The following is a 16,352-nucleotide window of genomic DNA, read 5'->3' on the forward strand; positions in this document are numbered from 1 at the left end:
ACACTCTGGAGGCAACAAATAGTAGAATAACAGAGGCAGAAGATAGGATTAGTGAATTAGAAGATAGAATGGTAGAAATAAATGAATCAGAGAGAATAAAAGAAAAACGAATGAAAAGAAATGAGGACAATCTCAGAGACCTCCAGGACAATATTAAACGCTACAACATTCGAATCATAGGGGTTCCAGAAGAAGAAGACAAAAAGAAAGACCATGAGAAAATACTTGAGGAGATAATAGTTGAAAACTTCCCTAAACTGGGGAAGGAAATAATCACCCAAGTCCAAGAAACCCAGAGAATCCCAAACAGGATAAACCCAAGGTGAAACACCCCAAGACACATAGTAATCAAATTAACAAAGATCAAACACAAAGAACAAATATTAAAAGCAGCAAGGGAAAAACAACAAATAACACACAAGGGAATTCCCATAAGGATAACAGCTGATCTTTCAATAGAAACTCTTCAAGCCAGAAGGGAATGGCAAGACATACTTAAAATGATGAAAGAAAATAACCTAAAGCCCAGATTATTGTACCCAGCAAGGATTTCATTTAAGTATGAAGGAGAAATCAAAAGCTTCTCAGACAAGCAAAAGCTGAGAGAATTCAGCACCACCAAACCAGCTCTCCAACAAATACTAAAGGATATTCTCTAGACAGGAAACACAAAAATGGTGTATAAATTCGAACCCCAAACAATAAAGTAAATGGCAACGGGATCATACTTATCAGTAATTACCTTAAACGTAAATGGGTTGAATGCCCCAACCAAAAGACAAAGACTGGCTGAATGGATACAAAAACAAGACCCCTACATATGTTGTCTACAGGAGACCCACCTCAAAACAGGGGACACATACAGACTGAAAGTGAAGGGCTGGAAAAAGATTTTCCATGCAAATAGGGACCAAAAGAAAGCAGGAGTAGCAATACTCATATCAGATAAAATAGACTTTAAAACAAAGGCTGTGAAAAGAGACAAAGAAGGTCACTACATAATGATCAAAGGATCAATCCAAGAAGAAGATATAACAATTATAAATATATATGCACCCAACACGGGAGCACCGCAGTATGTAAGACAAATGCTAACAAGTATGAAAGGAGAAATTAACAATAACACAATAATAGTGGGAGACTTCAATACCCCACTCACACCTATGGATAGATCAACTAAACAGAAAATTAACAAGGAAACACAAACTTTAAACGATACAATAGACCAGTTAGACCTAATTGATATCTATAGGACATTTCATCCCAAAACAATGAATTTCACCTTTTTCTCAAGCACACATGGAACCTTCTCCAGGATAGATCACATCCTGGGTCATAAAGCTAGCCTTGGTAAATTCAAAAAAATAGAAATCATTCCAAGCATCTTTTCTGACCACAATGCAGTAAGATTAGATCTCAATTACAGGAGAAAAACTATTAAAAATTCCAACATATGGAGGATGAACAACACCCTGCTGAATAACCAACAAATCACAGAAGAAATCAAAAAAGAAATCAAAATTTGCATAGAAACGAATGAAAATGAAAACACAACAACCCAAAACCTGTGGGACACAGTAAAAGCAGTCCTAAGGGGAAAGTTCATAGCAATACAGGCACACCTCAAGAAACAAAAAAAAAGTCAAATAAATAACCTAACTCTACACCTAAAGCAACTAGAAAAAGAAGAAGAACCCCAGGGTTAGTAGAAGGAAAGAAATCTTAAAAATTAGAGCAGAAGTAAATGCAAAAGAAACAAAGGAGACCATAGCAAAAATCAACAAAGCCAAAAGCTGGTTCTTTGAAAGGATAAATAAAATTGATAAACCATTAGCCAGACTCATCAAGAAACAAAGGGAGAAAAATCAAATCAATAAAATTAGAAACGAAAATGGAGAGATCACAACAGATAACACAGAAATACAAAGGATCATAAGAGACTACTATCAACAATTATATGCCAATAAAATGGACAACGAGGAAGAAATGGACAAATTCTTAGAAAAGTACAACTTTCCAAAACTCGACCAGGAAGAAATAGAAAACCGTAACAGACCCATCACAAGCACGGAAATTGAAACTGTAATCAAAAATCTTCCAGCAAACAAAAGCCCAGGTCCAGACGGCTTCACAGCTGAATTCTACCAAAAATTTAGAGAAGAGCTAATACCTATCCTGCTCAAACTCTTCCAGAAAATTGCAGAGGAAGGTAAACTTCCAAACTCATTCTATGAGGCCACCATCACCCTAATACCAAAACCCGACAAAGATCCCACAAAAAAAGAAAACTACAGGCCAATATCACTGATGAATATAGATGCAAAAATCCTAAACAAAATTCTAGCAATCAGAATCCAACAACACATTAAAAAGATCATACACCATGATCAACTGGGCTTTATCCCAGGGATGCAAGGATTCTTCAATATCCGCAAATCAATCAATGTAATACACCACATTAACAAATTGAAAAATAAAAACCATATGATTATCTCAATAGATGCAGAGAAAGCCTTTGACAAAATTCAACACCCATTTATGATAAAAACTCTCCAGAAAGCAGGAATAGAAGGAACATACCTCAACATAATAAAAGCTATATATGACAAACCCACAGCAAACATTATCCTCAATGGTGAAAAATTGAAAGCATTTCCTCTAAAATCAGGAACAAGACAAGGGTGCCCACTTTCACCATTACTATTCAACATAGTTTTGGAAGTTTTGGCCACGGCAATCAGAGCAGAAAAAGAAATAAAAGGAATCCAAATTGGAAAAGAAGTAAAACTCTCACTAATTGCAGATGACATGATCCTCTACATAGAAAACCCTAAAGACTCCACCAGAAAATTATTAGAACTAATCAATGATTATAGTAAAGTTGCAGGATATAAAATCAACACACAGAAATCCCTTGCATTCCTATACACTAGTAATGAGAAAACAGAAAGAGAAATTAAGGAAAAAATTCCATTCACCATTGCAACGAAAAGAATAAAATACTTAGGAATATATCTACCTAAAGAAACCAAAGACCTATATATAGAAAACTATAAAACACTGGTGAAAGAAATCAAAGAGGACACTAATAGATGGAGAAATATACCATGTTCATGGATTGGAAGAATCAATATAGTGAAAATGAGTATACTACCCAAAGCAATTTATAGATTCAATGCAATCCCTATCAAGCTACCAACAGTATTCTTCACAGAGCTAGAACAAATAATTTCACAATTTGTATGGAAATACAAAAAACCTCGAATAGCCAAAGCGATCTTGAGAAAGAAGAATGGAACTGGAGGAATCAACCTACCTGACTTCAGGCTCTACTACAAAGCCACAGTTATCAAGACAGTATGGTACTGGCACAAAGACAGAAATATAGATCACTGGAACAAAATAGAAAGCCCAGAGATAAATCCACGCACATATGGACACCTTATCTTTGACAAAGGAGGCAAGAATATACAATGGATTAAAGACAATCTCTTTAACAAGTGGTGCTGGGAAATCTGGTCAACCACTTGTAAAAGAATGAAACTAGAACACTTTCTAACACCATATACAAAAATAAACTCAAAATGGATTAAAGATCTCAACGTAAGACCAGAAACTATAAAACTCTTAGAGGAGAACATAGGCAAAACACTCTCTGACATACATCACAGCAGGATCCTCTATGACCCACCTCCCAGAATATTGGAAATAAAAGCAAAAATAAACAAATGGGACCTAATTAAACTTAAAAGCTTCTGCACATCAAAGGAAACTATTAGCAAGGTGAAAAGACAGCCTTCAGAATGGGAGAAAATAATAGCAAATGAAGCAACCGACAAACAACTAATCTCAAAAATATACAAGCAACTCCTACAGCTCAACTCCAGAAAAATAAATGACCCAATCAAAAAATGGGCCAAAGATCTAAATAGACATTTCTCCAAAGAAGACATACAGATGGCTAACAAACACTTGAAAAGATGTTCAACATCACTCTTTATCAGAGAAATGCAAATCAAAACCACTATGAGGTACCATTTCACACCAGTCAGAATGGCTGCGATCCAAAAGTCTACAAATAATAAATGCTGGAGAGGGTGTGGAGAAAAGGGAACCCTCTTACACTGTTGGTGGGAATGCAAATTAGTACAGCCACTATGGAGAACAGTGTGGAGATTCCTTAAAAAACTGGAAATAGAACTGCCTTATGATCCAGCAATCCCACTGCTGGGCATACACACTGAGGAAACCAGAAGGGAAAGAGACACGTGTACCCCAATGTTCATCGCAGCACTGTTTATAATAGCCAAGACATGGAAGCAACCTAGATGTCCATCAGCAGATGAATGGATAAGCAAGGTGTGGTACATATACACAATGGAGTATTACTCAGCCATTAAAAAGAATACATTTGAATCAGTTCTAATGAGGTGGATGAAACTGGAGCCTATTGTACAGAGTGAAGTAAGCCAGAAGGAAAAACACCAATACAGTATACTAACGCATATATATGGAATTTAGAAAGATGGTAACGATAACCCTGTATACGAGACAGCAAAAGAGACACTGATGTATAGAACAGGCTTATGGACTCTGTGGGAGAGGGAGAGGGTGGGAAGATTTGGGAGAATGGCATTGAAACATGTGAAATGTCATGTATGAAACGAGATGCCAGTCCAGGTTCAATGCACGATGCTGGATGCTTGGGGCTGGTGCACTGGGATGACCCGGAGGGATGGTATGGGGAGGGAGGAGGGAGGAGGGTTCAGGATGGGGAACACATGTATGCCTGTGGTGGATTCATTTTGATATTTGGCAATAAATTAAAAAAAAAAAAAGACAAAAAAAAAAAAAAAAACACCAGTACAGTATACTAACGCATATATATGGAATTTAGAAAGATGGTAACAATAACCCTGTGTACAAGACAGCAAAAGAGACACCAATGTATAGATCAGTCTTATGGACTCTGTGGGAGAGGGAGAGGGTTGGGAGATATGGGCGAATAGCATTGAAACATGTATAATATCATGTATGAAACGAGTCGCCAGACCAGGTTTGATGCACGGTACTGGATGCTTGGGGCTGGTGCACTGGGACGACCCAGAGGGAGGGTAGAGGAGGGAGGAGGGTTCAGGATGGGGAACGCGGGTATACCTGTGGTGGATTCATTTTGATATTTCGCAAAACTAATACAATATTGTAAAGTTTAAAAATAAAATATAAAAAAAGAAACTAAAGACCTATATATAGAAAACTATAAAACACTGGTGAAAAAAATCAAAGAGGACACTAATAAATGGAGAAATATACCATGTTCATGGATTGGAAAAATCAATATAGTGAAAATGAGTATACTACCCAAAGCAATTTATAGATTCAGTGCAATCCCTATCAAGCTACCAATGGTATTCTTCACAGAGCTAGAACAAATAATTTCACAATTTGTATGGAAATACAAAAAACCTTGAATAGCCAAAGCTATCTTGAGAAAGAAGAATGGAACTGGAGGAATCGACCTACCTGACTTCAGGCTCTACTACAAAGCCACAGTCATCAAGACAGTATAGTACTGGCACAAAGACAGAAATATAGATCAATGGAACAAAATAGAAAGCCCAGAGATAAATCCACGCACATATGGACACCTTATCTTTGACAAAGGAGGCAAGAATATACAATGGATTAAAGACAATCTCTTTAACAAGTGGTGCTGGGAAAACTGGTCAACCACTTGTAAAAGAATGAAACTAGAACACTTTCTAACACCATACACAAAAATAAACTCAAAATGGATTAAAGATCTCAACGTAAGACCAGAAACTAGAAAACTCCTAGAGGAGAACATAGGCAAAACACTATCTGACATATATCACAGCAGGATCCTCTATGACCCACCTCCCAGAATATTGGAAATAAAAGCAAAAATACACAAGTGGGACCTAATTAAACTTAAAAGCTTCTGCACAACAAAGGAAACTATTAGCAAGGTGAAAAGACAGCCTTCAGAATGGGAGAAAATAATAGCAAATGAAGCAACTGACAAACAACTAATCTCAAAAATATACAAGCAACTCCTACACCTCAATTCCAGAAAAATAAATGACCCAATCAAAAAATGGGCCAAAGAACTAAATAGACATTTCTCCAAAGAAGACATACAGATGGCTAACAAACACATGAAAAGATGCTCAACATCACTCATTATCAGAGAAATGCAAATCAAAACCACTATAGTAATATTTTTAAACTGGCCTTGCTGCTGCTACTAAGTCTCTTCAGTCGTGTCCGACTCTGTGCGACCCCATAGATGGCAGCCCACCAGGCTCCCCTGACCCTGGGATTCTCCAGGTAAGAACACTGGAGTGGGTTGCCATTTCCTTCTCCAAAACTGGCCTTACAACCTAATAAATATATGGTTTGTGTTAGACTTCAATCTGTAGTTATTAGAGGTTTTTTCTAGTCTCAATAAAGAGGAAAAATGATAAACTTTCATCAATTTCTTTAGAAGAAGCTTATCTAATTTCCTCTTCCAATTTTCTTCATTATTTACTTTTTCACTGATAATACTTCATGACATATGATGACCAGCAATTAAACAAATAATCCCCTTCGAACTTAAGGATGTATGAGAATAAAGTGGGGTGATTGAGAAGACTTAACTCTTAAGACTTGTACATCTATGTCTTATGACTGCATAGTGTTACTACACTGTTGGGAAAGCTTGTTTGAGATTTAGCAGATGTATTAAAAAAAATACAATCTGTAGATTCAAATAATAATATAGATTTACAATTTACCTTTCAAACTCCTCAGTCACTGTCTTCTGACAGCAGTGTCCCAGGAGGTAGATGGGACCAACATCACATTAACACGTTTCAACAGTAATCTCATCAGAAATTGGGCTCACCTTCAATTAGCCTTTCTCTGTATTTTGTTGTTTGCCAGCTTCTTTATTCTCCTCCTCAGCATGTAATGGCAAAACCCTCAGAGCTTTCAGAAATGTTAGTTGCATCTGAAGTAGAGAAGCAGATGTAAAAACCTGGGATTAACCAGAGTCCACTCTGTGTGTTTTCCCTCAACCCACTGCTCTGTGCCCACAGCCCTGCATCCCGCCCACCCTGGTCCAGGTGAGGAGCCAGAGCAGAGAACCTTAGCACCAGCCCCCACCTAGCACTCACCCTCTCCAGAGTTGTGCCTTTCTGGTCTGCTGCATCTCCCTCTTGACTGCATGAGGAAATTTTCCTTTGATTATAGGTTTTACCAAAATGCTTTCTGGTAGTTGCTAAGTTCACAGGCCACTCCAGTATTTCCTTCACTTAATGGTTTTTATACCTCAGTGATTCTCAAGTCTTGGTTGCAGAGTTCCTTGATACACTCAAAAATGTGGAAGAGCTTTTGTTTATGTAAGTTATAGCTATTTATAGTTTTCATGTTAGAAATTAAAACAGACATTTCAAAAATGTTAATTCTTTTAACAATAAAACCCATTCCACATTAACGTTAATTATATATTTAATTATATATTTTATCAAAAATAACTTCTGGAAAAAGTGAGAAGGATGGCATTGATTTACATTTTTGTGAATCTCTACTGTCTGATTTAGTAGAAGACAGCTGGATTACCACGCTGTTTTGTTTGCAGTATGTAAAGGCAGTGTGGCCTTACCCAGATATATAGTTGAAAAAAGGAACAGTATTTAAGAACCTTATCAGATAATTGTAGGTACTTCTAGTCTCTAAAAACCTTCATTGCATAATCATAAAAGAATGAGAATGAAAAAGCCAAATTATGTCTCAGTATAGTTATGACAATACTTGGAACCTAGAACCCCACTTAGAACAACCACCCCTTGTTGTTTGTAAGATGACAAATAGCTTTTTTTTTAATGAACAAAAATTTGGAATAGATAAACATTAAAGAAGACATATGGGTGGTTAACAATTCCATGGAGAGGTGTCCAACATCATTAATCATCAAGGAAACGTGAGAGTTCACTTCACACATGCTAGAATGGCTATAATAAAAGTGCAAAATGAAACAGATGATGTTAAGTTTAATGAGGATGTACAAAAACTAGAACCTGGTCGTATGTTGGTAGTAGAAATGTAAAATGGTGTTTGAAAAACAATTTGCCAGTTTCTTAAAAAAGAAAAATAAACAGAAACTTACCTTAAAAGAATCCCAAAATTCTACTTCTAATTTCTTATCTAAGAAAAATGAAATGTTATGCCCACACAGTTTTATATACAAATGGTCATATGAGCATTATTCAGTACCGCATTAATGTAGAAACCCTCCAGTGCAGAAACCACCCAGTCAGTGAAGGAACACACTGTGGGGTATATCCATATAATGGAATACTCTTAAGCAACAAAAAGAAATTAACTTCTCTTGCATGCTGCAACACAGATGAACCTCAAAAGTGTGCTAAGTAAAAAACACTGAAAACAAAATACCATCTATTATATGATTCCATTATACTTGCTCTAGACAATTCTAAAGAGACAGAAAACAGATTAGTGATTTATGGGGGTAGGAGAGATGAGAATTAACTGCAAGTGAGCATAAGACACCTTTTTGGAGTGATGGGAATGTTCTAAAACTGGATTGGGGTGATGGTCACTCCAGTCTGTCAATCAACTAATAAACATTTGAGTCATACACTTAAAATGGGTGAGGAAAAAACCTATTGGTATTAAATGTGTACTTGAAAAATACGACAAGGGAAATACGCCAACATTTTAACCAAAATAGAACAGTAGAACTACTATAGACTAATATGCACTCTTATTACCTATGAGAGAGTATGTGATTACATCCTGTAACCTTTTGGATCCCCTAGAATAGGAACATTTCCTATGATTCTGTCCAGTTGTGCTTCAGTGTAACGGACTGTACTACTGTGTGCTTTTTGCCTGAAGATTCTCTTTGAGCCACACTCTCAAGATATTATCTTGTTTTCAAGATCCCAATTTCCAGTGATGCCATGCACTCTTATCATTAACATCTTCTCTTGTTTCCATTTTTTCAATAGCATTATTAATAGGCATCATTACAATACCACATTTACCATTGTTTTTGTACTTAAGCTTATAGCAAATTCACAGCCTTGACACACTTCAGACATCGGGTTCCTAGTACCTTAAGAAGTTAAGATCAAATATTGGTAATATTTTCTTTTGTACCACTCTGCTGAAGTTACAGGGTTCAGTTCACTCACTCAGTCGTGTCCAGCTCTCTGTGACCCTATGGACTGCAGCACACCAGGCTTCTGTATCTATCACCAACTCCCAGAGCTTGCTCAAACTCATGTCCATTGAGTCGGTGATGCCATCCAACCATCTCATCCTCTGTCTTCCCCTTCTCCTCCTGCTTTCAGTCTTTTTCAGCATCAGGGTCTTTTACCCCTTAGAAAATTAAAACAAGACAGCAAAACTACTTATCTGATTGAATAAACCCTCCCAGCAAGGAAAAACATGTAGCTGCAGTAGATTTGCTCTGGTTTTCAGAGGTTTTCATTGTCCTGTCTATTCAGTGGTGCCATTGTTGAAGTTTCTTGCTGATGGCAACAGATGTTTATTATAAAAGCCACAGTTCATTATACATGGAGTCTGTCTGCCCCTTTAGATATATAGTTATTCTCCATATCTGTCTTCTCTGTTTATTGCTCTTAGCTTCTTGAGTACTTGATAAGCAGGAGCACACAATCCCAGGTTTCCCTTCTGGCTCAGCTGGTAAAGAATCTGCCTGCAATGCAGGAGACCTGGGTTCAGTCCCTGGGTTGGGAAGATCCCCTGGAGAAGGGAAGGGCTACGCACTCCAGGATTCTGGGCTGGAGAGAGTCAGACACAACTGAGCAACATTCACTTTCACACAATCTCAGTGATAAGGTGAAAAAGTTAAAACTACTCTGGGTCCCAAGGCCCTGAATCTATATTTGGGGCCAGAGACTTGTTAGTAGGAAAGAGTGACTGACTGGTGTCAACAGAGACAGTGGCCAGCATATCAGCACAAGTCATCAGGAAGAAAAGATGGAAGGAGGCAGAAACTCCATCACAGTAGGAGTGTGGATCCGCCCCAGGAAGGCTTCAGTAAAGACAGTCACATCATTTGTGTGCGTTGCAAAAAATCCATTGCATGAATGACCTCTGATAAAGGGCAGTTCAGGAAGACATGACTGGCCCTGACCCCAGGTTGAAAATCTCTGAGGTGTATAGTACCAGATTGGATTCTGTGGACCATGAGGGATTTTTTGTGCATGTCCTGGAAGCTTTATGTATTTTTATCCTGGGTAGAAATCTATTCCCTGAGCTGACTGTTTTCTTTTGTGATTTCCTTTGGGTTAAATCTAGCAGGGATATCACAAGAGCTTCTTAAGGTGTGTTTCTTGCTGAGCCAGAGACTTCGTTACTTCCCAGAGGCAAGAGGAAATTCTGACCATTGGGAACCCATGGCAGTCATGCAAATAAGCATTTATCTATGATCTGTTTATCTGTCCATACGATTATCCTGTTGAAATGTATTATTTAACGTTCTTGCATGATTTGTATTGCCTTTTCTAGACGTATTGCTACTTTTTGCTCTTGATATGGTTCAGGCATCCCAGTTTTAGTTCAGCTTTGGCTCATCCCCACATCCATGGTAGCAGTTTTCAGCAAATAGGTCTTTGGCAAGAAGACTCCAGGCCCACAAGAATCTGACACTTAACTTCTTGTGAACCTGACCTGTACCTTTAAAGAACTTGCCTATGATTGTGAATGTGAATTAAGTAACAGGTCCAAGTAGCAGTGATGTCCATTCAAGATATATTAGATATAAACTCTTTATTAGTAAGAACATGGTTGATAATACTTGGTGCCACAAAGCAAGTGTCTAGGCAGATAGTAGTCCTCTTTGTAATTCCAGAAATACTAGTGGGAAACTAAAAAAAGGAAAAAAAAATCAAGATGTCTGACTCCCATGTCCCGTGATTCTATTAAATCCAATGATCTAACACATTGGGGGAATTCGGGTATCTGCATTTTTGAAAATTCTCCAGTAAGGTTGCTCAGCCAGGGTTGAGAACCACTGTGAGCATATGTAGCTCCAGCATGTAGCATGGAGTCCACAACCAGTGTGTTTGGGTTCAAATTGTGTCCCTATACACTTAGGCAAGTTACTTGACTGTGCCAAGGCTTAGCATTCTTTATGTAAAATAGAATCAGAGTGCTTCATAGGGTTGTTGTCATAGTTAAGTGATTTATGGTAATTGACCACAAAATGCTGTTTCCTCTAGATGAGTGGCCAGATCCGGTTCACTAATGGGTCTTGTATGGTCTTTGAGCTAAGAATGGAAAGGAGAGGGGAATTAAAAGAAAAATATTTTGTGATACATTAAAAAATACATGAAATTCACACATTGATGTCCACAAACAAATTTTTCTTGGACCCACAGTCATGTTCATTCATTTACATGATTGAATTGGACTTATTTACATCCTTTATGGTTGCTTCCCTACTACTGTGGCTTTGTCCCACAAGGCCTAAAGTGTTTACATTTTGGCCCCTTTACAGACAACGTGTCTACCCCTGCTCTGGATCTTTGCAATGCTCAGAGCCCAGTTGGGTTAATCATACCCTCTATCCAATAGGACAGAGAGTGAGGAAGCCTTTTTGCCTTGATGGTCTTGTGTTTTTGAAGCCCCATGTTACTTACCAGAGTGGGTTGAAGGAATAACAGATTCAATAGCTACTTTGATCCTGAGGTTACAGGTGCATATCTTGGGTCACGTGTGGCAGTGCTGTGATCTGAGTTAATAAGTTACCTCCACCTCCTCCATCTTGTTTATCCACAGCATTTGCTCTCTCACAAGGAAGGCCTGGCGCAGCTTCCAGAAGCATGCCAAGCACAGTCACCACCAACACGCAGCAGGCCCGGGATAAACGGCTCAAGGACATTTAATACCATTTGCAGCTTAGTGAACTGGAATGGTTTTCCAGAGAACTGAGATTCGATTTGAATGTTTGTCCCAATACTCTGTGAAACACCAGAGGCATATAGCAGTGGATCCCAAGGACGTAAGGCTAACAAAATTCAGGGACATGCCTGTGTTGTAGATACCCTGTTTTCCCTTCTCATACGCTGAACAGGCCTTATGTTATCTACCCTAATACCAATTTCCAGGGTTTACTCTGAATTCTTCGCCAGAAAAATACAAATCCAAGTACAGAAGGCCACCACCCTGCAGTGCTTCAGCAGAGAATCCACTCCTCTCTCCAAGCTCCCATCTGGTTGTTAAAGGCTGCAGGCAGTCCTGGCCCCCACACCTGGATATGCCTGTCCTTTCAAGGCTTGCCTTGAATGTGATTGAAATCCAGTCTGCCGAGGTGTGATTTGGCCTATATAAATTCTTTTTTTGAATTAGTTGCCAGCGTTTAAAAATCAGGAAATTTCATGCGAAATCCAGATACCTAGCCTCTCTCAAAGCAGTGCTGGTCTGGCATCACCACCCCTGTGTTCCTGCATGCCAGCAGTTGGCATGCCTTGAGTAGCAGCTGTAGCAGCTGCTCTCTGCTTGGCCGAGGCCTGCCATCCCCCGGGTGCTGCCTCCTTGCAACTTGCTGGGCCACACCTTTCCTAGATGTGGTTCAGGGAGCTCTTTGCAAAGTCCTTGATTCCTGGAATTTTCACTTGTCACCTAACATGCTAAAGAGTCATGAAGCCAAATCATTCATTTTGACCTAAACTGTCATGTGGGAAACCTTTTTGTTTTACTTTGTTCCTCAGATTGAAAAAACAACTCAACTTGTAGGTAGTGGGTACATGGTTATATTACACGGTAGTTTTTTTTTTTTTTTTTTTTTTTTCTTAACTTCTCAAACGAAGAGCAGGATAAAAACAGCCCAGACAATTTGGTGAACTGAAGCTAGGAGATCTTGGTTGGTTCTGGCCTCAACTTTATAGTCCATATTAATGCTGTGCTATGCTAAGTCACTTCAGTCGTGTCCAACTCTGTGTGACCCCGTAGATGGCAGCTCACCAGGCTTCCCCGTCCCTGGGATTCTCCAGGCAAGAACACTGGAGTGGGTTGCTATTTCCTTCTCCAATGCATGAAAGTGAAAAGAGAAAGTGAAGTCGCTCAGTCGTGTCTGACTCCTAGCGACCCCATGGACTGCAGCCTACCAGGCTCCTCCGTCCATGGGATTTTCCAGGCAAGAGTACTGGAGTGGGGTGCCATTGCCTTCTCCGTCCATATTAATAGCTATGCTGTTTGCAAACTATTGCTAAGTACTAGACTTGACACCTTAAATATGCTTTTTTCCCCCTGTCCTTTGCAGTAGCAAAATAGATTGTATATTTACAGTTGTACAGATAAAGAAACTAGCCCTTAGGGAGTGAAGTAATTTGTTTCAAGTCACATAGCTAGTGACCAGATGAATTTGATTTCAAATTCAGGTCTTTGGATTTAAAGTCTAGCATCTTAGACATATGCTTGCATTATATCATTGCAACCCTATGAAGTTAGCGTTACTATCTTTTTTTTTTACTGGTGAATAAAATGAGACTAATGCAGTTAAATCAATGGAGGAAGCTGAGTTATTTTTTTTAAAAAAGCAAGTAAGTCCAGCATGGGTTTCCTTGGTGGCACAGATGGTAAAAAATCTACCTGAAATGTGGGAGACCTGAGTTCGATCCCTGGGTCAGGAAGGTGCCCTGGAGAAGGGAATGGTTACCCACTCCAGTATTCTTGCCTGGAGAATCCCAGGGACAGAGGAGCCTGGCGGGCTACAGTCCATGGTATCACAAAGTCATGGACACGACTGAGCGACACACACACACACACACACACATCTCGTTATCTCTGTGACTTGGGTAAGCCCTCGGTTGGAGTGAACTATTTCCCTCTGGCTCTAAAATGATATAATTTTCTAAAATAAACAGATCAAAGCTCTCTATTTTCTTCAATAAGAAACAAAACTTTCAATTCAGCAACTGAATGTGGTATCTGGGACTCAAGCTTCAACGAGAGCCATTTGTACCGTTTTCTTCTGCCTTCTAAGAGTTCAAGAATAAGAAGGCTAAGTGAGTTGAAAAGTATGCCACAGTCAGTGACTGTGGCTTGGCTTCATAGCATATTCATTATATGGTTTTACTGGGTGAAACAGAATCAGATTACAAAGATCCCATTTGCAAAAATTCTGAGACCCTTGCATGCCCTATTGAAGAAAATTTTATTTTATCTTTAATCAGAATTCAATTTAAGTAATTTAGAGTATTTTTAGGCAGAATGGCTGTCTGAAATGTAATGTCTTCTGTAAGCATTAGATTGTATTGAATTAAAGGTTGAGTACATGTGAAAGATCATATTCTTCAGAAATGCTGCGTAATAATGCTCAGCTTTAATTTCATATGAGAGAAACGTATTCAGTTCAGAGTACTATACATATTAACGGGGAAGACTGATTCTTCAGTAAGTTATCCTGTAACTCCAGACCTACCAGGAATGCCATCAGCTTAGGGGTTCGGTGTCTCACCTTCTGTTTGACTTCTTAAGACTTAAGAATCATGTCAGTGACAATTTCTGTTTTCCCTTGGATTTGGCAATATGACTGTCCCCATAGACTCACATTTTGTGGATATCTTTATGATACTGATGTTAAAGTTAATCCCATGATGTCATTGAATGTCACCATCCAGTTATTTTACTGATTGATTTCAAGTCCCGGGTAGAGGGCATTGTACCTGTGCTGTGGAAACATGTATCACATATCAGACAAGATATGATCTTGTCTGAAAGAAAGCATCACCCTCTCCCTTCCCAGCCTGGGGAAACTGCATTTCTTCTTTAAGGTCTAGATAAAAAATGACCTCTTCATCAAGCCTCTTTGCCCCCATATTGCTGTATCCCTTCATTCTCTCATTAAGTTCTTCCTCCTCTGTGATCTCCTAACATTTTTTTTTTTTTAGCTTCATTGAGGTACTACTGACAAATGAATTTGTAATATATTTAAAATTATTTAAAATGAACAGCATGATGATTTGTTGGATATATACATTATGAGAGAACTCCCACCATTGAGTTAACTGATGCCTGCCTCACCTTGAATACTTGCCCTTTTACGAATTTTTTTTTCCCTAGGTTCTGCTCTCAGCAGATTTCATTTATGCAATACGGTCTTATCAGCTATAATCACCATGTGCTTAGTTGCTCAGTCATGTCCGACTCTTTGTGACCCCATGGACAGTAGCCCACCAGGCTCTTCTGTCCATGCGAATTCTCCAGGCAAGAATACTGGAGTGGGTTGCCATGCCCTCCTCTATAGTCTCCATCCTATATATTAAATCCTTAGGCCTTATTCAGCTTATAACTGAACCTTTGTACTCTTTTCCCAGACTCTCCCTATTTTCCTGTCTCCTAGCCCCTGGCCACTATTGCTCTACTTTCTGTATCTATGAGTTTGTTTTTTCTGTAATTCCATGTATAAGTGATAGCATGCAAGAACTGTCTTTCTCTGATAGTTCTCTCGTAGTATAGTGATACAATGCACTCTAGGTTCATCTGTGTTGTTGAAAATGGCAGAATTCCCTTCTTTCATACGGCTGAATAATATTCCATTGTGTTTAGGTTGTTTCCATACCTTGGCTTGTGACTAATGCTGCAGTGAACATAGGAGTACAGATACTTCTTTAAGATAGTGATTTTATTTCCTGTAGATAAATACCTGGAAGTGGAATTGCTAATCGTGTGGTACTTCTATTTTAATTTCTTGAGGAAACTCCACAGTTTTCCATAGTGGCTGTACCAATTGCAATCCCATCAAGAGAGCACAAAGGTCCCCTTTTCTCTGCTCCTCATTATCTCTCATCTTTTTGATGATAGTCATTCTAACAGGTATGAGATTCATAGCACCTTTTATACCTTTTTTTTTTTTTACCTTTTATACCTTAATCGTAAGTGTACTATGAACACCTTGTGAGTAGGTATTTTTCCTTAAAACCATTGTGTGCTTGATACAGATGACATCTGTCACACAGTAGGTGCATATAAAGAAAGAGAGGCTAAAACCAAGCAATTAGAAAATACTTCTGTTTTATGAGAAATCATTTTGTATCCTGAGATTAAACTTTGGTTAAATGAGAATCTTTTTTTTTTTCCATCTTGTGGCAGACCACTGAAAATGGTCAAAATGTACTTAAAAATTTTTTTTTTCATTTCATTCAAATGAAGTTCTTCAGTTTCAGATATTTTCTTGTATTCCTGTGTGTATTAGCCTTATTATATGGTGATATGATAACTAATGACTCTTCCTGGGCAGGGTTTTAAACATTAACTCCTACTACTCTGCCAGCCTGGGCGTTGCAAGGTTT

General features: G+C 38.5%; 1 protein-coding gene across 25 annotated transcripts in view; it reads left to right on the forward strand.

Moving 5' to 3' along the window:
* Positions 1 to 16,352, forward strand: part of NR3C2 (nuclear receptor subfamily 3 group C member 2) — a 457,363-nt gene that overhangs the window by 274,476 nt on the left and 166,535 nt on the right. The window lies entirely within an intron of this gene.

Source organism: Bos grunniens, chromosome 17 (assembly GCF_055505025.1).
Source record: "Bos grunniens cultivar Pamir isolate PY7600 chromosome 17, Bosgru_T2T1.0, whole genome shotgun sequence".
In the NCBI taxonomy this organism is placed as follows: domain Eukaryota; kingdom Metazoa; phylum Chordata; class Mammalia; order Artiodactyla; family Bovidae; genus Bos; species Bos grunniens.